General features: G+C 48.6%; 1 long non-coding RNA gene across 1 annotated transcript in view; it reads left to right on the top strand.

Moving 5' to 3' along the window:
* LOC136793235 (uncharacterized) overlaps positions 1-25,677 on the top strand; it is a 232,932-nt gene that overhangs the window by 54,304 nt on the left and 152,951 nt on the right. The window lies entirely within an intron of this gene.

Here is a 25,677-nt window from a genome sequence, read left to right as displayed (position 1 = left end):
GTCCTGCCACTGCTTTCTGGCTTGCAGAGTTTCTGCTCAAAGATCAGCTATTAACCTTTGGGGATTCCCTTGTATGTTATTTGTTTTTCTTCCTTGCTGCTTTTAATATTCTTTCTTTGTATTTAATTTTTGATAGTTTGATTAATACGTGTCTTGGCACGTTTCTCCTTGGATTTATCCTGTATGGGACTCTGTGTGCTTCCTGGACTTGATTGAGTATTTCCTTTCCCATGTTAGGGAAGTTTTCAACTATAATCTCTTAAAATATTTTCTCAGACCCTTTCTTTTTCTCTTCTTTTTCTGGGACCCCTATAATTTGAATGTTGGTGCGTTTAGTGTTGTCTCAGAGGTCTCTGAGACTATCCTCAATTCTTTTCATTCTTTTTTCTTTATTCTGCTCTGTGGTAGTTATTTCCACTGTTTTATCTTCCAGGTCACTTATCCGTTCTTCTGCCTCAGTTATTCTGCTATTGATTCCTTCTAGAGAATTTTAAATTTCATTTATTGTGTTGTTCATCATTGTTTGCTTGCTCTTTAGTTCTTCTAAGTCCTTGTTAAACGTTTCTTGCATTTTCTCCATTTTATTTCCAAGATTTTAGGTCATCTTTACTGTCATTACTCTGAATTCTTTTTCAGGTAGACTGCCTATTTCCTCTTCATTTGTTTGGTCTTGTGGGTTTTTACCTTGCTCTTTCATCTGTTGCATATTTCTGTCTTCTCATTTTTGTTTAACTTACTGTGTTTGGGGTCTCCTTTTTGCAGGCTGCAGCTTCGTAAATCCTGTTGTTTTTGGTGTCTTTCCCCAGTGGGTCAGGTTGGTTCAGTGGCTTGTGGAGGGGACTGGTGCCTGTGTTCTGGTGGGTGGGGCTGAATATTGTCTTTCTGGTGGGCAGGACCACGTCTGGTGGGGTGTTTGGGGGTGTCTGTGAACTTATTTTGATTTTAGGCAGCCTTTCTGCTAATGCATGGGCTTGTGTTCCTGTCTTGCTAGTTGTTTGGCATGGGGTGTCCAGCACTGGAGCTTGCTGGCCATTGAGTGGAGCTGTGTCTTAGTGTTGAGACAGATATCTCTGGGAGAGCTTTTGCCAATTGATATTAACTTGGGGCCCGGAGGTCTCTGGTGGTCCAGTGTCCTGAACTCAGCTTTCCCACCTCAGACTCAGGCCTGACACCCGGCTGGAGCACCAAGACCCTGTCAGCCACACGGAGTGCAAGATGTCCGGTCTGGGGGTGATCTGGACTTGGGTCACTGTAGTAACACATGCAGAAAGCCGTGCCTTTCTGAGGGTCTCTTCAGGCTTCCAGGGCACCATGTGCCTCAGCTAGTACAGCAGTTCCTGCAGTAGACGGACAGGACCTGATATCAGATTGCCCAAGAGCTGAGAAGCCCTGAGACAACCAGGACCAGCAGGTGGCAGTCTCTGTAGTCAAAAATGTGAAATTCAGTTCTTAGGGTCGCTTCTGAGTTCTGTTGTCCTTTGCGGTCCCTGAGGCCCAGCTGGCAGGAGTCTTGGGGTGCACACAGACCAAGAGGCAGGAGGAGGAGGACTGGTTGAGCGACTCCTCCCTCCCAACCCACAGCCACTGGCTCCTCGGGGGGCTCCTGGCAGAACACCAAGACGGGAGGTGAGGCAGCCACACGAGCAACAGCTGCTGCGCGGGCCTCAGCTCAGTCCGGCTCTCGGGGGCTGGGGCAGAGGCAGTCAGGACTGGGGAAAAAGGGTAGAAGTGGGGTGCGGAGGGTGGGGCAGTGAGCATCCAGGTCCAGAGGAAGGCGTCCGGGACGCCTAGGGTTGCCACCACACGGATGCCACTGCCCGGGCTGACGCCAGTGGCCATTCTTCCCTCCCGGAGGTGCCGCAGGTGCGGACGCACGGGCCTGGCGTAGCTCGCCGGCTTGCTGCCGGCACCCTTGGTGTACCCGGCTTTGTGCCCAGTCCTTAATTTTTTAAACGACTTGGTAAACAACAGACTTACTGAATCATCTTATTAGTCAAATCATTTTTAAAATTAATTTATTTTATTTTTAGCTGTGTTGGGCCTTTGTTGCTGTGTGCGGGCTTCCTCCAGTTCGGCGAGCAGGGGCTACTCCTTGTTGCGGTGCACGGGCTTCTCATGGCGGTGGCTTCTCTTGTGGTGCGCGGGCTCAATAGTTGTGGCGCATGGGCTTAGTTGCTCCGCGGCATGTGGGATCTTCCCGGACCAGGGCTCGAACCCGTGTCCCCTGCATTGGCAGGCGGATTCTTAACCACTGTGCCACCAGGGAAGTCCCATAGTTGAATCGTTTTTTAGTTGTTGCTTTTAAATTTTTTAGAAAGGCAATTATGTAATCTTCTAATTATGGTAATTTTTACTCTTTCCAATAGTTATCCTTTTGTTTTTCTTAGTTCATTAAGTAGAATTTCTCTTTGTCCCTTATTTCAAATCCTAGGACAATTTCTTGAGTTGGTTTTAATTCCCTGATTAGTTTTCTTCAGCATGTAACACGTTGCTCACTACCTCCACTGTATTTTTGACAATTGATGTTTATATTTTTTTTAATCTCTTAAGTATTTTGTCCTGATTTCAGATTTTTTTCTTTGTTTCTCATCTTTAAAAAAAAAAATTTAAATTTTTGGCTGTGTTGAGTCTTCATTGCAGTGCGTGGGCTTTCTCTAGTTGGGGCGAGCGGGGGCTGCTCTTTGCGGTGCACGGGCTTCTCATTGTGATGGCTTCTCTTATCGTGGAGCACAGACTCTAGGCGTGGGGGTTTCAGTAGTTGTGGCACAGGGGTTCAGTAGTTGTGGCTCATGGGCTCTAGAGCAAAGGCTCAGTAGTTGTGGCACATGGGCTTAGTTGCTCTGCGGCATGTGGGATCTTCCTGGAACCAGTGCTCGAACCTGTGTCCCCTGCATTGGCAGGCGGAGTCTTAACCACTGCGCCACCAGGGAAGTCCCTCTCTGGTTTTATTCATACAGTGGGCTCTTGAATCTCACTGATGACCAACTAGAGGTTTTCCTGAAGCTTTTTCTTCTTTCCTGGAATAATACATGATTTTAACTTACCAGTTCCCTCCTTTTGAATTGCTTGATATTTTTGTTAGATTTAGTGATTATTCTTTGTCCATTCTTATGGTAGGAACTTGTCCAAAGTGAAGAGTGAAGATGGTCTTTATCAATCATGGAGTGGGTGGTTGTTCAAGCCTTTGGTCCTGATGTCGAGAGCCAGCTTGGCAGCTTGGCCCCTGTTTTGATTAAAGTCCCCTTCATGGTCACTGTAAGTTGTGGGTTCAGTGTGTTTGTACCTCCTGCTCATTGCATCAGAGAAGCTGATTAATACTGACCTTTTGCTGACTGCCCCATGGCTTACCCACCCTCCTAGTGGCTCTAACTTAGACTGTGGAGCCATTAGCAGTGATTCTTCTGCTTCCGTCACTTTCTGTCTCTATCTCGGTCCTCTGTTTCCCTCACTCTCCACCTTCACTGTCGTCTCTGTTACCCCCATACTCAGCATCAGCTGTCTCGTCTATGCTTAAGACCCCCTAAGTCAGTGTCTCCAGCTCAGGTGTCTCTCTTGAACGTGGATGTAAAACTGGACGTCTCCCCCTGGATGTTCTGTAGGTGATTCAGACAGAACACACACAAAAATGATTTCACTACAGGAGGCTCCCAGGATGGACAGATATGCCCTGTTCTCTCTGGCGGTCACGGTGACGACGCCAGCAGAATGCTGGTGAGCCTGGATGCCACCTGCACACGTTTGTTCGTACTGGCGTGTGGGCCCCAAGAGTCAGTTATGCTCACTCATGGTTGATTGTATCACTGGTACTTAGCATGCAGAATAATGAACTTTGAACAAGGGTTATTGATGCTATGCAAACCATAGTTGAAGCTTCATAAATAATTTGACAGTTCACTTAGAAGTGCCGTTGAAGTGGATGTGGGTTAGTGAGTCATGAATCCTGGGACTTCTGCTTGGACCATAATGGCGTCATGAGTGCCAGGTTTACCCTTCCACCGGAAACAACTAAAACTCAAGGCAAAATACGTGAAACATGGTTTTTGGACATTGGAGGTCAGGCAGCTGCACATAGAGACCACAAAGGGGGAAGAGGAGGCGAGCCCCACGGCTGTCCCCGATCAGCGCCTGGAGGGAGTTTGCAGGCGCAGCCCAGGGCGGGGAACCCGGGCAGAGGCCTGGTCTTTGGAGTTGAGGGGGCGGGGGGGGGGGGACACCCAGGCTGGGTGTCACAGGGTGCGTGCACAAGAGGTCAGAGCTGCACAGAGAGAAGTTTCCGGGGGGTCCGGTCCCCCTTGGGTGTTGGGCGAGGGCTGGGCAGCTCACATACGTGAAGAAATGTCCCCAACGCTGGAGAAAGAAACACCCAAAGGATTAGAGGAGGCAGTGCCTCTGTTTGGCCTCTGGGGGGACGGGGCGGGGGAGTGGGTAGGGATACTAAGGGAGAAGCAGGGAGACCAAGTGCCTGGAGCCTCAGCAGGACCTGGGAGAGGAAGTGGGTGGTCCTGTGTGTGTCTTTGAAGGTAGATGTTTAAAATTGGAGTATAACATATATATAGGAACGTGGACAAATCATAAAGTGTTCATTGAATTTTCACCAAGACCCTCGAGTGAGCCACGTGAAGAATTAGAAAGCTTGCAGAAGCTCCTCTTTTTCACTGCCCCAGTGATTAACCCCCTCCAGTGCCCCTGCCCGCTGTGAGCCCTCGTTTTCCTCAGCTGGATGCTTGCAGTCCTCTCTGCAGGCTGCTGCTGCCTCTCTGACTCTGAGCGGCCAGTTAAGCGCTCTGGGTGGCGTGGCAGAGGTCCAAAGGCTGGCGCTTTCTGGGGTGCTGCTTGAGCTCTTCGGGGCACCCTGTGGAGCCTCCCCACTACCCGATTCCCTGCCACGGGCGTCCTGGCTCCGGCCTGCCGTCCGTTCTCCGTCAGCTCCATCAGTAAAGCCTGCTCGCCTGGCAGGCAGCCCTCTTGGTGGGGTACCGGAAAGATGGCTCGAGCCCAGCTGCATTCCAGTGTCCGCTCAGCCCATGGGAAACTCGGGCTGCGTCCTGGCCAGGCTCAGCAGCGGACCCGTCCCCTCCTGCATGTGCCCCCGGTTCTCTCTTCTCCTGTCCACGTAGACACAAGTCTGTGAAGGACGGAGGCCTCCAACTGGAGAAGGAGGGCCAGTTCCCCTCATCGTGACTGTGAGAGATTATCGGGATTCTCTCCCCTCACTTGACTTTGGAGAGCAGACGGGCAACGCCACTGTACATCACGAGGCCTGTACTTACAGCTCTGCTCTCTCCCCTCATTATTCTAAGGGGGTGCGGTGTTGGGGGGTGTCTGGGGAGCACGGCCAGGGTTTTAAAGGTGTTGCATCTGGATCTGTTTTAATTGCCTGTGGTGAGACACGCAGACACAGAAATGACCATCATGGAGTGTGACGTGTATTATCCTCACAGGTCCCTAGAAGCAGCAGGGGCCGCAGACAGGGCCACACGGGGAGCAGCAGGCTCAGCCGGGACGGGGAGGGGGTGCTGTGGGCAGGAGCCTTTTCCTGTGCTTTCCGAGGGAAGGAGCAGGCCAGGCCGGCGAAGCGAGCGTAGGATTTGGTGTTTGGATAATCTCAGTGGGCTCTGGGGCATAGAGGCTGTCCCAGTTGTCTGGCACCCAGCCCTGGGGTGATCAGGGCAGGTGGAGAGTGGCCCAGAGTGTGGGATGTAAAAGAAGAAGCAGTTGGGAGTGTGGCCTCTTGATTGGCTGGTTTGCATTTGAATGGTTTTCTCAGGGGCCAGTGGTTTACTATCTCTAGGAATTAAGTCCCCCCACGGCTAGCAAAGCCCCAAGACGTCAGTGTATCAGAATACAGAAAATAAAAGTTAATACAGCAGCATGACTGTTTCACAATAAGCTCTGAGGGAGGTTTCTGGTTATTTTTGGTTCTTTTTAGAACATATGATACTTCATACCTTTTTGATCCCGGTTTTGGGTCCTGGCTGTCAATTCTGAGACAACAGGAAATATTCTGTCTAACATCCTGCTACATCATCAGCAAAAAACATAATACATTATCTAACATTAGAAACGAAAGAATTAGATGTTGAAGTAGCGTATGCTGAAATGAACTCCATTTTTGACTGGGGCTCGGCGTCCGGATTCCTTGGTTGCAAGCAACCGTTCCCGAGTGGCTGCTTTAGACAAAAAGGAATCCATTGGGGAGATAGGGAGGAGCTCATGTGGAAGGAGGCGCTACCGCCAGGCTTCTGAACGGGCCCAGACCTGCACCAGCATCTTCTCCATCCGGGAGTCAGATTCCAAAGAGGGGAATACAGGCAGGAGCTCAGGGGTGGGGGGGACTTCAACATCTCAAGCCTCACGGTGGAGGAGCGGGGTGGTTCCCGGGACTCCTCCTTCTCAAAGAAGAGGGTGTGACTTCTGCCTTAACGACAAGGCCAAAAGGAAACCTGTTCACCACAGGTAGACAGGTGAGCATGAAGAACACAGATGTGGCTTCAGAAAAGTCATCTTTGAGTTCCCTCTCTGCCACTGATTATTTTGGTCACACTTTCTGTAGACTCCTGTTTTCTCAGCTGTAGTGCAGAGGGTGACAATAAGCCCCCTTCTACATCGTGGCAACAGATCACTGAAAGGGCCGTAAAAGTGACAAACCCCCATATTATGATATGGCATCAGGACAAACTATGTCATCCCTTCTGTTTGTGAGTCTCCATTGCCCTGTAGGTGTTGTGTCTTAGTCACTGTATATCGAGGGCCTTCTTATGGAGATATATGCCAACTTGATAGTAAAGCATAAAAACTTAAAGTCCCGTGGAGATGCCAGCATGTTCTAATCTAATACGTATTTAGGCCCTGCGTCCCCAAATGAGGTGAATCTGTTATATAATTGTGGATGCCTGCCTCCCTGACTCTACTGTAAAAGACCTTGTTTACCCAGACCCCCTATGTCTCTTGAAATGGACAGGATCTAAACCCAGAGGACTCGGTGCTTCTCCGCCCGCAGGATACGTGCCAGACAGATCTTATCTGACCTGCTGCTGCCCCGTGCACAGCCCTGAGCGGCTCCAGGGTCTGTGTTGACAACCTTCCAGCGTGTACAGCTGACGTGCCAGGAGCTATTGCAAAGCCTTGGCCTGCACTGTGCTAGCAGCACCCTTTCAAGTCCTTGAAACCCAGGCCCATCCTGGGGGGAAAGCAGCCTGAGACGTGCCTCGTGTCTCTTGCAAGAGACACGGAGCTGGGGGGAGTGGGACCTCCTGGATCCAGGGAAAGCCTTGGGCACCTTGAGGACGTTTTTCTTCCGCTGACGGACAGAAAAGTATGTGTAGCAAGTTTCCAGCTTCACCCCGAGCCGTGTCCTCTGCTGGGATGGGAGCCTCTGTGGGAGAGGCCGCGAGCGTCTGGGGAGGAAGTCGACCCTGAGGGGGCAGAGGGGTCCGGCACACGCTTCGTCGCCTTGACCAGATGCGCAGCCGTCGGCGGGCTCTGAGAAGAGAGCATCGCGCTCCCATCAGTCTCCCGGCCCCGCGGTCGGGGTGTGGCTGTCTAATGGGGGTTGTGGTCGCGAGATACACCTCAGCGACCTCAGTCCCAAGCCAGCACATAGACGGCGGTGCTTCGCTGCTGGTGTGAAACGAAACAAGGAAAGCGGTGGGAGAGGTGGTTTTGGCCGTCTGATGCCACCTGCCAGTCTGTGCCTCGAGTTGGGGTCTTAACGCAGCTGTCGTGTTATTCTCATGGCTTTGTGAGTCAGGAAGTTGGGCAGGGCTCGGCTGGGCTGCTCTCGCGGTCCAAGCGGCCTGCGCTTATTGGGCCCCTCAAGGGTCTTGCCGTGATGCTCCCCTGGCCCAAGGTGGCCTCTTGGCATCCCTGGCACATTGGCGGGGAGGCTGGATGCTCGGGGTCAGCCGCGCCTGCGCTCCTGGGCGTGTGGTCGCCAGCAGGTGGCTCGGGGCGCCAGAGGCCCGAGGCAGAAGCTGCTGGTCCTGCAGCCGGGTTGCGTTCACGCCCTTTCCTGGCCAAAGCAGTCGCTGCCGCCTGGGCCCACGGGCAGAGGACGTCGAGCCCGCCCTGGTTGGGGGGTGGGGCAGAGGGTTTATGGCCAGCTTTGATCTGCCATCACGGCCTCCTCCTCTCTTCTGCAGGCAGTTCAGGGCAGCTCCTGCCTCACGTGTGCCCGGGGGGCAGCAGTGGCCACTTGGCTGTCCGGTGTTGTCTGTGCCCTAGGGAGGCGGCTCGCCTGGGTGTGACCCAGGGGCGGAGGTGAGGACCTCATGTGCAGGCTCCCCTCGCTGGGAGGGGAGGGGGAAGGTGGCCCCGGCAGGCGTTAGCTGACTAGACCTGGACCCAGTATCCCGTGGGGGACCCCCTCTGGGGACTCCCAGAAGTACTCGGGGAGGCTGGTGTACAGAAGCCCCGCACGCCCCCCGCAGGGACCCTGACGCATAGAAGCAGGTGAGGGCAGCGGCACCCGGCGTGTTGCTCTAAGTGACATCCTCCAGCGGTGGGTCCTCCCCGCCTGACACCCAGCCCCGCAGGGCGGTACAGTTGATGGAGGAGTCAGTCACGTGTGTCAGAGGTTCACCCCCAGCCTGGTGGTTTCTGCATAGCCTGTCACTCAGAGGGCAGCGCAGCTGTGCAGGTGACGCCCCCAGACTCCAGTCCGTCTGCGCGATGGTGCCAGTTAAGCGTCACGAGTCCCTAGTGGGGACTCACCGGTGTCGCCCAAGCATCTTCCCTCCGCGGAGCTGTGACATCTGCGTCCCCAGCCTCCCAGATGAGGAGGATGGGGCCGGGTGGTGCTCAGGGACGTGCCCTGCTCACAGCGGTCGGCAGCTGTGAGTTCAGCACGGTCTGACGCCTGACAGCCCCCTCTCTCTCTCTGGGAGGCCCCACCTCCCCGAAGCCCTCCCAGGGACCCGCAGCTCCTGGTGCTTGCGCCTGTGCCAGGAGATCTCGAGCTGGGGTCACAGGACCTGGTTACGGCCCTCACCCTCCTTGGCGAGAGGCCCAGTGGGGTTCTTGCAGGACGCGTGGCTCAGTGTGGTGGCGGCTCCCAGCCCGGGCGCTCCTGCTGGCCTCCAGCTGGTCTGGCCCCCTGTGAGGTTACCCGAGAGGAGATGGGAGGAGAGCCTTTGGTTTTGAGACTTTCTGGTTACCTAAAACAACCTCGCTTAAAGTTCTCCCCGGAAAAAAAAAAAAAGGACTTTTCTGGATTTTGCCAGAGTCTCTGATGGCAGCCTCTGCTGCACGTGGGCATCCAGGGTGGATGGAGGGGCCCCCAGATTCCGTCTGTCTGGCGTCTTTGCCCCAGGGGCCCCATCCTTCCCGTGGAGGGCGCCCTGCCTCCATCTGGAGAGCACGCCTGGTTGTCTGGGGTGGGTGTCTGCCCGGAAGCAAATGCAGTTATGGATAAGGCCAGCAAGAACAATGGTCGTCTTCACTTTTTTTTTTAACTGTCAGCTTTGTGTCTGTTGCCATTTTTCAGTCACGGTCACAGTTTCAAAATCCATGTAAAAGGGGCTTCCCTGGTGGCGCAGTGGTTGGGAGTCCGCCTGCCGATGCGGGAGACGCGGGTTCGTGCCCTGGTCCGGGAGGATCCCACGTGCCGCGGAGCGGCTGAGCCCGTGAGCCATGGCCGCTGGGCCTGCGCGTCCGGAGCCTGTGCTCCGCGACGGGAGAGGCCACAGCAGTGAGAGGCCCGCATACCGCAAAAAAAAAAAAAAAAAAAAAAAAAAACAAAATCCATGTAAAGAAGTCGTTTAAAATGTGCTGTTGTGTGTTCAGGGCTTAGTATCTTTCAGAAATCAATTTTGAGAAATTCTACCTGAGGCATGTTTGAGATCAGGCTACTGTCTGGCTGCTGGCATTAAATGATAGTGGCTATCACACATTTCTCTTTCTGAAGTTGCTTGATACTATCTTAAGCAATGTTTATAATCTTATACTATTTTGATAAAGACTCATATTTTTGCTAAGCAAAAGTAGACAGTCCTAGGTTTGTTTATTTGTTGAATAGAGGGCCCATGAATCCCAGGCACAGATTGGGTTAAAATTAACGTGAGCATGGTACTTACCACCACTTGGTGGCAGTGTACCCCAGTTACAAGACCTTGTCAAAGAGAATACTGGACTCTGATAAGTGCTAAAATTACAAACCAGAAGTTATGAAGTGACAGTAACAACCCGTATCTAGAGTCTATTTTAGTGGCAGAGATTCTAGTACAGCACCATATACTTAAATGCTTTCTCAAGTCACCCTCTTTGGGACTGGGACTGTTGCTATTCCCGGATGAATATCTTAATTTTCCTTTACTTAAGGCTGGAGAATAGAGATGTAAAGATCTTGTGACAAAAAGCCAGAAAACTAATGACTAGCAGCATTTTTTTTCCATTGTAAAAACTAAAAGTTTTATTAAGAATGCTTTAAATGTTTAAGATAAGGTGTTCACATATGACTAGACAGATTTAACCCCTCCCTGTGATATATAAAATCTGTACGTAAAGAAGAGCTCTCTGTAAAATTTTCTTTTTGCCCAGAAAGTAATTCCAGTACAGTTCTGAAAGGAACCAGGGGTGCTTCTGTCTCTGGGAGAATCTAAACCTACAAGCCTAGGACACATCATCTGGGGGTGTCATCTGGAGGGGCAGTTGGAGAGGAGGTGGGAGAAAAAAGGGTGATCTTGGAAGCCGGTCACATTTTCCGAACACATGCGTTCGTCCTTGTATGGTCTCCCTAGTCACGTCACTAAGACTGTAACCGGCAAAGATGAAGGAAGCTACGTTTTGCATTTGAAGGGATTGTTGGAGATCCTAAGAGTCAGCAGGACCAGGGACCTGGGGAACGAAGCCGGCATGGGGGATAAGCCGGGCCCCTGGGCAGAGCACGTAAATCTGGGGGTTCACTTTCACGGCAGACAAGTGCTACTGCAGTGGGGCGCAGAGCTGCTTCACAGCACCTTTCACTGCAGAGCTCGTTTCTGAGCCAGAGTTGGCGGGAGTCTGAGAGCAGGGGGGACACTGGGAGTGGTAGTGATTTCAGCTGTGCAGGGTTACCGAGGACCTGGCTTCTTTGCTTGATCGGGAGGGGACACGGCTACACGGTACTCGATGAACTTGAGGGCGAGGAACACTCTGGATGGCCTTACGGTTAAGATTTACTTATAATTTTATACATTCTTTAAATACATACATTACATACACCATATTTTATATTTTATTTAAGATTTATTTCTTATTTACCTTTGTGTGGGGAAAGATGGGATCTGGTAAAGATAACATTTGCTAAGACCGTGATGTACTGCCTATGAGACCAGCTTTGAGTTCCACGTTTTTTGGAGTTGGAATCCTTCTGGCTAATGCGTCTTGCATTGAAAAATGGAATAACAACACTTGCATAGTCACTTCACTTAATCCTTCCAACACCTGTATGACAATGGTGACAGCCTCTGTTGTAAAGATGAACAATTCAAGGCTCTAGAAGTTAAATAACTTGGTAAAGTTCAGACAGTCTGCGGCAGAGCTAGGACTCAAATCCTAATTTCTAATCCACCCGATGTCCCCCAGGCGACTCAGCCTTTGGAGGACAAATGGGCCACAGAAGGAGGTGAGCAAGGATTTGTAGGCGAGCTTACCACATTGTGCAAGTTCAGTAGATGCTGTTCACATAGACCGCTGGCGAGCCTGCTCGGTTCTGAGAGTGGTGCCCTCTGGAGTCGGGTAGCACTGCAGGCCTGTCTGCGTGACTGCCTTCCGATGCAATAGAGAGAACTCAGTTAGCTCCCGGTTTGGGGTGTTATGCATGATACCACCAGAAACGTAGTAAAAATACATGATACCACCAGAAGCATAGTAAGTAATGCTGTCCACCTCTCTGGAGCACTGGGGGGTGTTTCTTTGATCAGTATCTTGATGTGAACTACCTGCCTGGGTCCTAGACAGCTGCCTGTTTGAGATCCTCCGGGCAGAGTCTACAGTGACATTCTTTCCACGCGCAGGCACTGCTGAGAATAACGTTGATGGTTACCATGTAATCACTGTGCATTACATGCCAAGCACGTTCCATTTATGGTCTCACTCGATCATTGTAATGAGTGTCTTATCAATCTTCATTTTCTGGATGAAGCCAAATAGAATCCCAGAGAGGCTAATAGGCTACAAATAACAAAGCCAGGCCTTGAGCCCAAGGCTCCCCGACTCCACAGCCCATCCTTGATCAGTACTCTCTGCCCAGCTTTAATTATGCAGTTTTATATGCAGTTAATTATGTGGTTTTCTGTAAGGGGATGGACATGATATTGTCAGAAAGGATATCGTAGCTCAAGGGAGACTGTCCATCTGGCTTAGGAAGTCTAGTTTACAACATATTTGAACCATTACTGAACTAGAGAGAAATCCATTCCTCACTAGCTTGTATGATTGTGGGCAAATTAATTTTCCTGTAGCTGTTTTCTCATCTTTAAAGTAGGGGTAACGATAGCTACTCCCTCTTAATATTGTGAGGAATAAATGAGATGATCTATGTAAAACACTTGGCATTTATTAAGTGTTGAATAAACGTTAGCTATCATTGTCATTGTTAGGTAAAAGCTACTCACATTTTTGCTGCTGTGCTCAAGAGGAAGCAAGAGGAAGGTAAATGATGATGAAAAGCCAGTCAAACTGAGATACAGTAGCAATATCTTTTGAGATTTGACATGTCAACAGTGAGTGAGGCTTTTCTGGAAACAGTGGCTGAAACTCCTAAAGAGCCCAAACACCATCTGTGGGGCAGGGTGCCTTCTGAGTCGAGTTGCAGGACTTTTAGAGCCCAGTTCTTCCCCGTTGCTGCATCTGGACCAGATCATATGCGATTCTGAGGTGTCCCTCACCTAATGGGCATCAGCTGTTGGAAAGTCCACGTCTGTTTCCACTTAAAAGTTAGTTTGTTGTGTAAAGCTAGATCTTTATCACCGAGGACAGCATCAGCAGGAGCTTACCTTCAAGATCCGAGCTCATTCCTCCTTCCCACACTCACTGAATTTATTGAGCATCTTGCTAGGAACTACCAAGAGAAAGAAACAGCCCCTGTCCTCAAGGAGGTCATAGACTTGAGAGGGGAGAGAGACGTTATGAATACTACGCGGTCTCACCGAATGGGCTAATGGGCTAAGGAGAATGCTGGATTCCTTCCGAGCTTTGGAAAGGTGGGATCACAGACGGTGTAGGGCCCAGCCTCCGGTGGGCGTGCACCGCAACCCGGGCCTTCACCCTGCGAGGACCCCGTGTCTGCTCTCTCCGGGGAACCGGCTGCCCTTCTTCCACTGGACTGGTGCGTGGGGAGCCGCCACGCCCTCTGCTGGAAGCCCTTCCATCAGAGCTTTCCTCCTGGCTGTCTGAGTAGGCTCACCTCTGCCTGGAGCCGGGCCAGGTCTCGGAGTTCTTGGAAGGGGTCATCAGGGTAGTTTGGACAAATCTGGACAGCACGGCAGGCCCTCTCGGCCCTGCAAGAGGGAAATTCGGGAGCCAAGCGTGGACTCTTTTCTGTGGCTTAGCAGAGGCGGCTGTGTTTCCTATCTGAGCCGGACTCAGACTCTCTCTTAGGCCAAAGTGAGGCCTGACTCGTTCAAGGGGTGAGGGGGCCGTGGATGCCTTGGGCATTTGGGTGCGGATCTCCTGGAGTGAGGAAGGGACCGGCTTCTGCTATGAACGGTCTCTACACTTTGGCCTGGGTGCATATTTTCCCCGTTCTTTCCTCCTGTCTGCCGTCCATGCAGACCATCCCCACTGGCCACTCAGCCTTCCCTGGGTCCCCAGGCAAGCTGCGTTCTCTTGCTGTTTTCTTCCTTCCTGGAATGTGCTTCTCCTTCACCCTTCCACCTGCTGGACCTCTCCTGACCCTGGAGGTCGAGAGACCCAAATGTAAGCTCACCTGTGGTGTCTTTTCTGCTCTTCCTGATCTGAAATGATGTTTTTTCTGAACCTAATCTTTTTTAATGGAAAAAACTTGTGGCAAAATGCATGTAACATAAAACATACCACCTTAACTATTTAAGTGTGCAAGTCAGTGGCATTGAGTGCATTCATATTGTTGTGTAACCAAGACCACCGTTCATCTTCAGAACTCTATTCATTTTGCAAAACCACTAAACAGTTTGCTCTCCCCACCCGAGCCCCGCCCCTGGCTACCACCTTTCTGCTTTCTGTCTCTGTGAATTTGACCGATTATACCTCGTATAAGTGGCATCATACGGTACTTACCTTTCAGCGGCTGGCATATTTCACTCGGCAGAATGTCTTCAAGGTTCATTAGTGTTTAGCGCCTGTCAGAACTTCCTTTTTAACGCTGGAAAGTATTCCCTGGTATGGACACATGACACTTGGCGTCTCCATCTGTTGATTGCTGCATTTGAATTGCTTCCCCTCGGTGGCTATTGTAACTAATGCTGCCTTGTTAGATAGGTATGTTTTCTCCTAAAGAAAGCGTCATGTAGCCAGGCAGATGGGACTGGAATTTAAGGCATGAAGAGGGAGGGAAATCGTTCCAGGGCCAGCGACTGGTTCTTTGCTCCCTGAGACCCTCCACTCCCTTGTAAGTGCAGGCGCCCCGAATGTCCTCAGTCCTGGGCCACGGTTGTTCCCGCTTCAGGGGAGCGAGACTCAGCCGTGTCCCTTTGGGACTGGAGGCTGCTTGTAACAGCACTTGAAGTGACGTTGGCATTTGGGACAGAATTTTAATACGAGAGCTGCATCTGGAGAGTCTGCTGGGATTTGTGGTGGTGGAATTGAAGCTCTGTGATGCACCGTGCAAAGCAGACACGCGACGGGTTCCGAGAAACTTGCAGGTGGTAGAGCAGTCGTGAGACTGTCCCCCTCTCAGGGAATCCCAAACTCGGGATATAATTTGTTTTTTCTGAGATGGTCAAGGGATCTGTTTCCTCCAGTCTTATCTTTTCTCTTCTTGTGTTCACTTATCAAATCTTTATTAGGAGCCTGTTGCATACTGCAAAAGGCATCGTGAGGGATATTTAAAAGTGCAATGAGTTCATGCTTCACAGCTTCCACTATTTAGGACGTGCAATATGACACATAAAGGTAAATGATGAAAGCAGGTGGGATTGAGTACAAGATACTCAAATTCAGTGACCGTGGTATACCTTGGAGGGAGAAGTCGTTAATCTCAGATGCAATCTGGGAGAGCTGCTTGGAGGAGGGAGCATTTTTTGGTTGGATTCCACAGAATGCCTTTCTCAGAGTCTGTACTGGTATATTTCCTTGTTAAAGACACTTTCTTTTCTCAGCTAGGAAAAGAAAAAAATATTTGACTCCACAAGCTAACTGCTGGTACAACTGGGTTGTGGCAGTTGACCTTTGTCACCTTGACTTGAAAATCTGAGACTGAGTCCTTTTAGTTTTAAGACTTGATTTTTTTCCCAGAATTTTCAGAGGGTAGGAACCAAGTTGCAAACTTGCAGTACAATTGAGAGGAAACAGGTATGGAAAAAGTCTTGAGCATTTCTCCTTTTCTCCATCAGGTTTATATCAAAGCATTTTCTTTTCTGCAGATTCCCATCTTTGCATCTTAATCCTGTAATCTCAAGGGAATTTAAGAAACTAAAGGGCTGGTGCTCCGGCGAAGATGTGACTGGAGAATTTGCAGGCAAAGCTAAACTTTTATGAAAAGGAGGACAGGAGTGAGGAAAAGGCTTTACTGGGTGGGCAGGGGGACAGTTCGGGGAATGGTCAGGTAAAGAGTCGACAGAAAGGAGAAGGACATTGATTGAGATTAGTTTGCTCATGGGATGACCTGGGACATAACATAAAAATAAGAGCATTCAGGGGCTTCTCTGGTGGCGCAGTGGTTGAGAGTCCGCCTGCCGATGCAGGGGACGCGGGTTCGTGCCCCGGTCCGGGAGGATCCCACGTGCCGCGGAGCGGCTGGGCCCGTGAGCCGTGGCCGCTGCGCCTGCGCGTCCGGAGCCTGTGCTCCGCAACGGGAGAGGCCACAACAGTGAGAGCCCCCCCCCCCCCCAAGACTCTTGGGCCATATTCTTTTACATAACAAGGAACTAGTCTAGTCTAGAAGCCTAGAACAATGGAGGCTTGGGGAAGAATCATCAGGTTAATTATAAGGATTTGAGAGAAATACCAAGGCGGGCGTTACGAGAAAGTTCCTGTCACTAAACCCATTTCTCTTCTTTCACAACAAAGTCAGTCTTGGCTCAGCTTCTTCACACAAAGCAGGGTGTCAAATTTTGTTGAAGGAACTTACTCATTCCCTTCTTCATTCATTCAGCACATAGCACTGAGCACACATCCTAGGTAGTAGGCGCTTTTCCAGGCTCTGGGGACATAGTGGTGAATGTATATTTACTATATGTATATATCAGAGACTATAGCCCCTCTCTAAAGAAATCTTTCTTGATGAAAGCCTGGCGCTTGGCCTCCGGGACCCTCCTTCCTGTCTGCCGCCGCCTGCGTTAGGGCCGCGAGGGGGGCCCGGCGGCACATGCCCGAGTTCAGCAGGTAAGAGGCGGAGCCGCCTCACAGTGGAGGCCAGCCCGCTCTTTGGAGGTTGGTTGAAAACGAGATGGCTTGTTGGAAAGTAACAGTTGGCTGGATCGCGAGGTAGGCTCACAGGCGGGACACGCGGGGCCTGATGTTTAGTTACTGCCAGCTGTAAACAGGCCTTGAGATGTTGTTTCTTTCTCTAAATAGATTCTGATTGTCCAAATAGATCCATGTTTTGTTTCATGGTTTGAAGATAAAAGATCAGTTCTCCCTAATGATAAACGAAACGAATGTTTTCTCAACTGAGAAAAAGGTTAAACTGCTATTCATCATGTTTTGTCTTCCAACCTTTGTTAGAAAAAACTTGGGTTCTTACCATTTACGGCAATTAAAAAAGGTAGAGTTTTGGGTTAAGTAAATGTAGTTTATGAAAGCAATTTCAACACATATGTGACTTGAATAGAAAAAAACCTAAGAACCAGAGTCCGCTCCATAGAAGGGCTGAAATATCTCTTCTAGGCTTTTTCTTCTTTTTCTAAAATGACTTCAGAGGAGAGAATCACTACTTAATTTTAGACTAACAAAGGGGAAGGGATTATGAGAAGTTTTGTAATAGGCCTTTTAGGGTGGGAAGAATTTAGGATGGTGTCTGGGAATTAAATGGAGAGAATGGTGTGGAGTAGAATTTGAATAGAGAGCTGGAAATAGAAAATATTTTACCAAGCCTTTTGCAAACAAGGTTTAGGTTTCCTTTTTTTCCTAATTGAAAAGTGATATGTGGAAGCTTTCCGAACAAAATGGTGGGTCTACCTGACTCAGACGAGATGTTCCCTTCCTGTCCAAAAGGCATAGAGATGCTAGATAAATTATTATAAAAGATACTTTGTAATCCCTAATCAAGTTAAAAGGAAGAGTCACAAGGCAATGGAAATGGAGAAATCCAAGCCAGAGCAATAGGTGGGAGCAGTGAGGGGTCCACGCACGGGCCCCAGGGCTGAGGGCTGCAGGTTTACATACCATGGTGGGCAGCAGAGATGAGTTGGGCCTCCTGAAAGGGGGAGCTGGGCCCTCCAAGGGCTACTCCTTTGCAGAAAACCTCTCCACCTGCCAGTCTGGGGAAGCAGCACAGAAGCTGTGCCCTTGGGTGGGAGAAACACAGGGTCACCCCAGGCTTGTACCACAGATGTAAATGTAAACGATAGAAGGTCATTTGGTGTGAGGAGACTCAGCCAAGAAATGCACGTAAAAAAACTCCAGAAGGAATGAAACCTCTGGAGCCACAGCATAAACTCTCAACACTGCACCATGGGTGGGAGGGTGGTTTCATAACTCAGGGCACAAGATGTTTCCACAGGGGAAGCAAAGAATGGCACACCAGGAGGGAGAGTCTGTCCATCCCTTCAAAAAAAAAGTCTCTGCTACAGAGAGCAGACATGTGGTTGCCAGGGGCGACGGGTGGATTGGGAGTCTGGGATTAGCAGATGCAAACTAGTATACGTGGACGGATAAGCAACAGCGTCCTCCTGTAGAGCACGCGGAGCTCTATTCCATATCTTGTGATGAACCATAATGGAAAAGAACATGAAAAAGAACGTATATATATGTGTAACTGAGTCACTTTGCTGTACAGCAGAAATTAACACAACGTTGTAAGTCAACTATACTTCAATCAGATAAATTAACAAAAGTCTATACTCACTCCCTGGGTGATATCACACAGTATTACTAAATACTTCCTTTATACTGTTGATTTCTGCATTTCTGTCACCAGCCTGGACCTCTCCTCTTCACTCTAGATGGCCTTCTTCAACTCCTGATTACCTTCCGGTAAGCTTCCCTGAGGTATCTAATGAGAATTTTTTTCTTTCTCTTTTTCTTTCTTTTTTTTTTTTTTTTCTTTGTGGTACGTGGGCCTCTCGCTGTTGTGACCTCTCCCGTTGCGGAGCACTGGCTCCGGACGCGCAGGCCCTGCGGGCATGGCTCACGGGCCCAGCCGCTCCGCGGCACGTGGGATCTTCCCGGACCGGGGCACGAACCCGCGTCCCCTGCATCGGCAGGCGGACTCTCAACCATTGCACCACAGGGGAAGCCCTCTAATGAGAATTTGAATATAACGTGTGTGGCAGCTAGCCTCCAATATGACCCTAAATATCCAAGCTCCTGCCCCTCTCATATGGCCCTCTGAGCCACCCTGAGTCAGAACCGCCCAGGTTGGCTGCAGTCAGACACTGGGAGATAATGAAGGTGTGTTGTTTAATTTGCTAAATTTGGGGATCATTTGTTATGCAGCAATGGATAACAGATACAGTGCATCCAAAGAAACTCTTGATCTTCCCTAAACTTTCTCCTCCTGCCGTCTTCCCTGTTCCTGTAAATGGTAATTCCATCCTTCCAACAGCTCAGGCCAGAAACTTTGGAGTCATCTTTGAATGATGAGGTAGGGTCTTTCCTATGTCTCTCACATCCCACATCCAAATTTTCACCAAATCCCTGTTGGCTCTGTCTTTATAATACATGCATAATCTGACTACTTGTCACCTCCATCAGTACTTTTGTGGTCTAAGCCATTGTCCTCTTTTGACTGAGTTATGGCACTAGCTCCTATTGGTCTCTCTAATTCTCACCTTGTCCGATTTGTATGTTCACAACAAAGCATCCCGAGTTATCCTAACAATATAAATCAGATTCCATCACTCCTCTGATCAGATCTCTCTAAAGGCTTCCAATATCACTTAAGACAAAAGCCAAAGCCCTTGCAGGAGCTCTGATGCCTTTGTTTCTTGTCCTTGCTGTGACCTCACCTGGTACCTTCCCTCTGACGGCCTTTTCTGCAGCCACACTGACGTCGTTACTTTCACTCCAGCAGGCAAAGGAACGACACTGTCTCAGATGTTCACCCTCGTGGCTCCCTCCGCCAGGAATGCTGTTCTCTTTGATAACTGCGGGGTCTTTTTCTTGTTCGATTTTATACAAGTCTCTTCCAGGACAATTCTATTTAAAATGGTAGCCTTCTCCCCGCCCTCCACCTTTCCTGCTTTTTTTTTTTTTTCTCCCTAGGCTTATCATCCTCTGACACCATGTATTTCACATATTTTATAACTGTGTCTCTCCCTCCACTTGCAAGCAAGCCCCAGGGCACTTTGTCTCTTCTGTTCATTGATGTATTTCAAGTCCCAGGAACAATGCCTGGTGCCTACTATAGTTTTATCGTGCTTTGCAGGTACTGTGTGTTTTACACATTGAAGGTTTGTGGCAACCCTGTGTTGAGCGAGTCTGTTGGTGCTCTTTTTCCAACAGCATTTGCACACTTTGGTCTCTGTGTCACATTTTGGTAATTGCAATATTTCACACTTCTTCATTACTATATCTGTTACGGTGATCTGTGATCAGTAATCTTCGACGTTACCACTACAACTTGCTGAAGGCTCTGATGGTTAGCATTTTTAGCAATATTTTAAAGTTAAGGTATAGTCATTGTTTTTCTAGACATAATGCTATTGCACACTTAATAGACTATGGTATAGTGTAAACATCACTTTTATATGCACTGGGAAACCAAAAAAGTCATGCGACTCGCTTTATTGTGCTGGTCTGGAACAGAACCCACAATATCTCCAAGATATGCTTGTAGGCACTCAAATAGTTTTGGAAAAAGTAAATACTATAAATAGGAAGTAATATCAGAATGTTTGTAAAAAAAAAAAAAAAAAAAAAAAAGAAAATCTAAAAGATCTTAAAACAAATATCTTAAAAATTATTAAAAGTGAAAGGAGTGAGCAGCATGAAAAAAGCTTAAATCAGTCAGACTTGCAAAACAACTGAGTATCACTTCCAGAAATGAAAACCATAGCTACTAAAATAAAATTTTAAAAGACCATAAGGGATCAGAGTTAGATCTGAGGAAAGCACTCAGAATGTGGCACAGAGATATTATGATGAGATTAAAATTATGAAAAAGAAGTTGAAACCTGGAATGAGAAGGTCTGACCTGTACTGAATAGAAGTTCCACAGGGAGAAACTAGTGACAGTGGGGGAGAGGGGGTAATTTAAAAGACAAGGGCAGAAAATTCTCCAGATTTGAAACAAAACATAAGTCTTCAGACTAAAATAGTAGAGTCCCAAGCAGCACTGAAAATTAATCTACACCTAAACACACTGAGGTAAAACTATAAAACATTGGGAAGGGAAAGATCCTATATATAGTGAGAGAATAAAAGAGTACTCACAAAAGGACTGAGACTGACAGCAGACTCTTCATAAGTAATATTGTTTGTCAGGATACAATGTAAATATGCCATCAGCTAACAGAAACAACCATTATCCTAGAATTCTCTACCCAGCTAAAATTACCATTCACCAATGGGGCGGGGTGCAAATAACATTTTCAAAAGAACCCTTGCTGAGGGCTTCCCTGGTGGCGCAGTGGTTGAGAGTCCGCCTGCCAAAGCAGGGGACACGGGTTCGTGCCCCGGTCCGGGAGGATCCCACGTGCCGCGGAGCGGCTGGGCCCGTGAGCTGCGTGGCCACTGCGCCTGTGCGTCTGGAGCCTGTGCTCCGCAATGGGAGAGGCCACAACAGTGAGAGGCCAGTGTACTGCAAAAATAAATAAATAAATAAATAAAAATAAAAAGAACCCTTGCTGAAATAACTACTAAAGCGTGTACATCAGTAAGGAGAAAATCGAACACAGAGGATTGGAAAGGGGTTGGAGTTACAGTGCTATGAAACAAATAGAACATTTTGGTAACTCTAAACATTGACTTCCAAACATTCATTTGGAGGAGAGGGTTACAAACAGGGAGAAATTAAAATTCTAAACAATAAGATGGCAGATGGGAGGAGGGAGATCAGAATCGAACGGTTCTAAGACCTGGGGGTGAGAGATTTTGATTGGCTTGGGTGGGTTTTTTTTGTTGTTTTTTCATTATTTTAAATGTCAAGTATGCATTTAAAGTATCTAAAAGCATGAGTCCATGAATTACAATGTATAATTTTCAAGCTGGTGAAGGAAAAAAGGGGAATGAAGAAAACATAATCCATTTTAATAGAAGTCAGGAGAGGAGAAAAATCCTCAAAAATTAGGAGGAAAAAAAAAAAACCAAACCTGTACCAGGAAAGCGCTAAACAAAGGAAATTTGCTTAGTGATATTCTGATCAGACAAAATCAGTTTGAAGCCAAATTGCATTGGTGCAGATAAAGAATATTATACTGAGTGATAAGTGAAAAAATTCACAGGTAAGATACGGCAATGCTAGTTTAATGACCTAGGCTCAAATATATGAAGGTAATGGACAGGACTTCAAAGAAAAATTAACAAATTCACAATGATAAGAGATGTTAACATATCTGTATCAGAAACTAATGAAAGAGAAGACAAAATATTAGTAAGGCTATACCAGATATGAACAACATGATTAACAAAGATGACTTAATGCTTAAGTCATGATTAACAAAGATGACTTAATGTCACAATACATATTCCTAGATACAGCCTCCCCCATTTTTTTTAAAGCACATAGAAACTTTATATTTATTGAGTATAAACACCACATAATTGATATCATACAGAATGTATTCCTTGACCACAACTCACTTTTTTAAGGTAAAAATGAAAATCCCCTATTCTTCAGAAACGAAATAAATATACTTATAAGAAGTAGTTACAGATGAAATTGTGTTGGAAATTATGAAATAATTAGAATCTCATGATAATCGTTGCAACGTGTGCCAAAACGTGTGAGGATCAGATTTATATAATAGGAAAAAACCATGAAAGAGACTGAATAATCATTCAAGTCACAAAGTTAGCAAAAGGGAAAACCAAAACAAGAAATTATATATAGAAGAAATAAACTGAAGACAAAAAATAACAAAGAAGGTGAACAAAAGCAATGCATATTCAGTGAAGAGGACAACACGAAGGAAGTAACAATCGCCCATTATGCACAAATGCTCTCTGTTAATATTTTGGTGCAGATCCTTCCAGTTTTATGTGGAGCGATGGAACCAGTGCTAGGACTGTGACAAAGATGGCCAAAGAGAAGTGCTGTGCCTTTCCCTATAGAAAGTTTGGGTTTTTGGAGCAGGAAAAATGGTTTGGAAGTGGCGATGGAGAGAAAGGAAGCCTTCTGGGTTTTTGGTCTTGTTGCAAATGGTTTTAGGAGGAAAACGCCAACTTGAGAGAGTTGCGGGGATACCAGTATCATCAAGGTTCCCATTGGGTAAGGAAGAGGCAAGGGTTTTCAGAGAGGAGGTTGGGGCTATAGGAGAACTTTCGGATCAAGAACGAGGAGTTGCAGAGGTAATGTTGCGAGGGTTATGGAACAAAGGAGCGGGTGGTGAATTGGGAAAAGAGTCCCAGTGATGCTGGATTATTCTGGCTTGGACACCTGGAAGGGACTGGTCCCCAGCGAGGTGGGTGTGTCATGACTCGTCCTGGTGTGTGGTCTGGCAGAGAGCTGGTTAGTGGTGGTTTAAGTTATGGTCTTGAAACAAGACAGTGTGTGGGGGCTGGTGGGGAAGAGGCTGGGGGAATGGGAGACTGCACCTCACCTCTTCTGTGATCTAATTATCCGTGTCTTCTCTCTGTCAGTGTTGTCTACTGATTTCTGGTCTGCGGAGGGCACCAGTTTTTTAGTATAACTATGAATTATTTCCTTGTGCTGATTCCAGGCTTAGGGGCAGGAAAACAAGGTTGCAGCCTGAGCCCCGTGTGTGCCATCCAGATCTGGAGATGGAACTTCTGTTTTGACTTTATTTCCCACTGACAGTGAGGTTCGAGTTCTCCTCTCTGCTTAGCTGCTTCCAAGGCGAGTCTTTCCAGGGCTCACCGTTACTGATGAAAGCCTTCTAAAATGAACAAGGAGGCAGGCCAGGATGTAAGAAGAAATCTCGAAATGAAGGGAGTTCAACAATATTCCGTTTGTCCATCAATTATGCTTTCCCTGTCACCGCCCCCCCCCCCCAAATGTGCTCTGCACTCCACCCTCACAGAGACCAGTAGGAACAGGTTTATTTTCCCTAAAAACCCAGTGTGTTCACTGTGGACTCATGAGGAGTCCTTACGCCTGCCACCGTCTTTGCTCAGAAGTCCATTCCTGTAACTCAGACGACTCAGGCAGGACGTACCTGTGCAGTTCTACAGGTGACGGTGTCCCCAGGTGTTTCCCCACACTTGCTGCTTTACAAGTGCATTTGCTCCTTGCAGACTGTTGGCTGCATTATAAGCCTTGGGCTGAGGGAGAAGAGTGGCCTCTGGTTATCCACGCTTTGTCTGAACAGACTGGCACCTCACTGTGTCTGTCTTGGCTGTAGAGCTATAGGTATATGGACAGTCTGCCTTGGAGGCTCTCCGAAGTGGGTATAATTACTGAAGTATTTAAAAAAAAAAAAAAAAAAAAAAAAAAAGACCTCCTTATAAGGAAGTTTCACCTAGGAGGAAGGCCCTCGGTGTCGGCTTAGCCAATAGCATGATAGGGTAGTTCCAGGGTATTGGAGCCACAGATATGATTCTCCTGCCCTCAACCAAAGGCCCAGCCTGGTTTTTATAGGCCAGACATAAATCTGAGCAAGTGTTTATACAATAGACCGGTTCTATCCGGAAAGCTTAAGGAACAACTTTTATAGGTTAATTTTCAGAAAATTGATTGGAGGCTGTTTAGAGAAGTCGCTTGTCATGGGCTCCTTCTCCCCTTATCTGGCCCTGTCCGGTTCATTCAGCAAAGTAGGATTATTCATTTCGGGCTCCTGACGTTGTTCTAGGCAGGGAGGCCTGCTTTACGGAGCCCCTTCCAAAGGCAGGGGAACGTTTGTGACACATTTATTAGTGGCTCTCAGATCTCAGTGCTGCTTCTCCTACCCTGCGGCACCATGTCCGGGTTGTAAGTATTCCCCGCTGATGTTCCAGCCCACAGTGAAGGCAGGGATTGTTAGGGTGAAGCAGAACTCTTGTGCTGGTGCTGCCTCGAAGGCATAGCCTGCCAAGCCTGCGGATCTCAGTACGTGAGAGGGCGCTCTCCTTTCGACAGATACCTCTGCGCCCAGCACACGATGCTGGGCCCTTGGTGGGATGCAAAACACAGGGGCCTGTGTTCTTGTTCTCAGGGAGCACTTCTGCTGAAGGAGGTGACACAGGTATACAAGTAACCACCATGTGACAGGATGAAAGGCGTAAATAAAATGCCCCGCGTGGGGATTGGGGTGTTTAGAAGGAAATTAGCCCTTGGTTGGGGGAAGTGCAAGCTGGTGATTGTTGGGGAGTGCTTGGGGTTGAAGGGCAATGTGGGTGAATGGGTAGGATTTTTGCTCAGTCTGGATGGTGGTTGAGCGTCCACCTACTGGAATGGGAAATCCTGGCACGCAAAGGAAACGGCGGGAAGTCGAGTGGTGTCGGAGAGGAAGTGACAGTAGGGAAAGAATAAGAAGTGAGGTCCGAGGGGTCGCTGGGGCGGTGCTGGCCACCAAGGGCTTTTCCCGGGGCGGGGGAGGTGGTGAGGCGGGGACAGCAAGAGCAAGAGGGTGACCAGGAGCGCGTCCTCGCCCAGAAACAAGGGAGAAAAGATTCAGAAGTGGACCGTGGTTCAACGTGACCAGTACGGAAAAGCGGCAAAGGGAATGAGGGAAGACACTGGGGCGCTAGCCCGATTTCGGAGGGTTCGGCAGAGAGTGACTGTGCACGTAGGGACAGCGTGTGGAAAATTCTGATGAGTAGTTGGCCAGTGAGAAAAAAAGATACGGACGTAGTGTGGGGGGGAGGGTCCGCGGGCAATGATACTAGGGAAAGTGGAAAGAATCGGTTGTGACGAAAGCCGGGACTTGGGGCTGGCTGGACCCCCGCCTGAGTGCGGGTGCTAGGATTCCGAATGTGTTTTTTGTCCACCTGATTGGTAGGGCAAGCATTTCCTAAAATCGAAAAACCTGAAGGTGCTAGTTCGTCTTACGTCATCACTAACCATGTTGGACTTAGAAACCTTGATCCAATGTGACTGTTACGGTGCTGAGAGTTGCCCCAAGGCGAGGGCGCCTCTGGGGAGCAGGTTGGGAGGCGCGGGGTGGGCCCCCCTTCTGAGCTCGCACGCGGCCTAGGGACCCTGTGGTTGCACCTGAGGCTGCCGGGAACCCACGGGGCTCTGCAGGGCACGGCGAACGGCCATTGGGATTATCTGCAGGTCAGGTCAAAGGAGATTACATT

Source organism: Kogia breviceps, chromosome 19 (genome assembly GCF_026419965.1).
Source record: "Kogia breviceps isolate mKogBre1 chromosome 19, mKogBre1 haplotype 1, whole genome shotgun sequence".
NCBI classification, from domain to species: domain Eukaryota; kingdom Metazoa; phylum Chordata; class Mammalia; order Artiodactyla; family Physeteridae; genus Kogia; species Kogia breviceps.
The sequence above is the reverse complement of the archived record's forward strand: the minus strand, read 5'-3'. Positions and strand labels throughout refer to the sequence as shown.